This window comes from Pteropus vampyrus, unplaced genomic scaffold (assembly GCF_000151845.1).
Source record: "Pteropus vampyrus isolate Shadow unplaced genomic scaffold, Pvam_2.0 Scaffold119, whole genome shotgun sequence".
Classification (NCBI taxonomy): domain Eukaryota; kingdom Metazoa; phylum Chordata; class Mammalia; order Chiroptera; family Pteropodidae; genus Pteropus; species Pteropus vampyrus.
The window spans coordinates 276,164-279,265 of NW_011888900.1; positions in this window are offsets into that span (position 1 = coordinate 276,164).

A 3,102-nucleotide genomic window follows, 5' to 3' on the forward strand; every position below is an offset into this window, starting at 1 on the left:
GGTAAGTTTGTCAGAGCCCGTTTCCAAGGCTGGGAGGCCGATGGCAGGCAGTGATTTCTGTGAATGGGGTAGAGAGGAAGGAAGAAACGGAACTGGTTGATTCGTGACAAACACTTTGGTCGGTGATTCCTCTTGCTTTCTCCTTGCCCACCTCCCAACACGGCTGCTGAAAAGGCGAGGTGCTCCTTTGTCTGGCCACCCTTGCAGCTCGGAGTCCATGAGACCCGCTTCTGTCCAAACAGATGCAAGGCGAAGGGACTTCTGGGAAAGATTCTTGTTCCTGGATGAAAGGAGAAGGCATGTTCTTTTCTCTTGCCATCTGGATGGACCCTGTACTTCGTCACTTGTAGAAGGCCATGTGAAGATTTGCTGTCTGTAGGTGAGCAACCGTTTGGTGACCATGAAGCATCAAAACTACAGATGTTGGAGCAGAAAGACAAGACATTGAGCCACCAACTTACCTGGAAACACCTGCCTCTAAACAGCGTATTAAGTTTACAACAAATGTCCTTTCTTAACAGGTAAATTGTTCCATCCAGCTCTAGTTCTCTGCACCTAAAAGAACACATACTGACTCAGATTAAGCACTGGGACATAAAAAATTTTAGGAGATCTAAAAATATGACAAAAGTTACTCAGGATCAATGCAAACGTAACAGCCAAATCCGTGAATAACCAGCCTAAAACAGCATGTTCATTCATGGAAACGTTTACGTGGCAGAGTAAGGACCATCTGGGATTCCAGGCTTCCTCAGCCTCAGGGTCAATTTAGAATCAATGCCAGACTTCTCCAGAAGGAATGTCAAAATGCTCCGTTCACAGAGAAAGTGCATACTCCCCCGACAGGCACTGCCCTAAGAGCAAGGAAATTGTGAGAATCGTTTCATGCATTTATAGAGCAAACATCTCTGGAGAAATTGATAATTTCATTTTGTTTTAATAATAATTAATCTTTGCAATATCCTGGTGTGGAGGAGAAGGGATAAAGGATAATTGCTACAATTTAGAGGGAAAAAGACACAAAGAACATGAAATGAAATGATTACCTTTAAACCACAGTCACAGAGCAGCCCCATGTAGAGACAGCCAGTGAGCCAGTGGAGGTTACAGTCCAGATATCTTAAATCCCAGTCTAGCCTCTGTCCCTCGGGCATTTTCCTGATGATGCAGATGATCCAGATGAATCACTCAGTCCCTTGCACCTCCCAGAAACGAGGCTAGGATACAGAGAGAACACAGACGAAAACAGCAAGTCAAACCTGCTCTTTTGAATCATTGTAATGAAAGCACTCTAGTCATTTTTTGACTCTACACATTTGGAATTAAAAAAAAAAAAAAAACAGAAAAGGAGAATAAAGTATAAGGAAAGCATTGATACAAGGGAAGATACAAGAACACTCCAAACATATATTTTCAAATAATGTCTACAAAGTAAGCAACAATGGAGTACTGAGGAGTATCAGAGAGGGAAGAAATATTTTAGAAACATATTAAGTATTATTTCAGAGTTAACTAAAGTTGTCGGCATTTTATTTTCATTTGTTAATAAGGCATACAACGACTCTTTCGAAAGAACGTGAGGTGGCTGCAAATGAAGTCAACATAAACCAGAGAACGTTTGGAGTATAAATAACACCACCAGGGCACAAACCCCTGTCCCGCCACACATGGCCACACGACTCCACCTCTCACTGCCTCAAGCCAACTGACCAAGTTCACTGTGGGAACAGTCATGGCACCAGCCTCAATGCCTCTTCCCTCATTTAAGATTAATTTTTCTGGGACAGCTCAGAGAACACCAAGCAGGATAAATACATAGATAGACACTCCTAGACATACCATTTTCAAACGACAGAGAATCACAGGTAAAGAGAAAATCCTGAAAGAAGTTTGGGGGAGCGGGGGGGACACCTTATCTATAGAGTTATGAAGATAATAATGACATGCGACTCTCCTCGGCAACCATCCAGCAGGACGAGAGTAAAGAGGCAGATCCAAAGGGCTGGGAGAAAAAGTCCACCAAACTAAAATTCTGTGCCCTGAGACATGATCCTTCAGAAGCGAAAAACAAATAAAGACTTTCTCAGACAAACAAAGATTGAGGAAATTGGTTAACCACAAACCAGCCTTGCAAGAAATGTTGAAAGAAGGTCTTTAGAGAGAAGAAAAATAACGTAAGTCAGAAACTCGGATCTATGTAAAGACGGAGCCTCCAAGAAGGAATAAGTGAAGGTAAAATAAAAAGGGTTCATTTTTCTTATTCCTAATCGATCTACGAGATAACAGTTGGTTCAAAATAATAACAACAATAATGGATTCGCTCACGCATTCGTATGTGTACGCATATGCCTATGCATGCGTGTATACAAATGAAATAAATGACTGTGGTAACACAGGGTTGGGAAGGAGGAATTAGGATTATTTTGTTTTTATAAAGTACTGACGCTGCTGGTGAAATGATGCTATGTTATTAAAAGTTGGACTTGGGTTAGTTGTGAGTGTATATTATAAATTCTAGACCAATCACTTAAAAGAAAAAAAAAAAGGATAATCGATATGCTAAGAAAAGAGAGAAAATGGAATCATAGACAATGTTCACTTAAACCAAAAAAGTCAGTCAAGGAGCGGAAGACAAGAATAAGAATGAAGAAAAGGATGGCAAATAGAAAACAGTAATGAATATGGTAGATATTGATCCCACTGTATCGATAATCACTTTGACCGTCAGTGGTTTAATGCGCCAATTAAGACAGAGACTGATCAGAGTAGATCAAAAAACGATACAACTATATGTCGCCTACAAGAAACTCACTTTAATCATAAAGATACATAGTGACTAAAAGTAAATGAATATGGAGTTATCTAAAGTTTGTAGAACTGTGCCTGGCCCACAGGAAATACTCTATAGTTGTTTATAATCATTAGAAGAATCAAATAATATAATAAACAGAGTTATAAAATATATTCACATGCACATGGATTTAACATAAACATTGAAAGATTTAAAGAATCGATCAGATCTTAGGACATTAAAGACATTTCAATAGATTCTAAAGATTACACAATATAGAACATTCTCTGGCTACAGTGCTGTAAGTAACC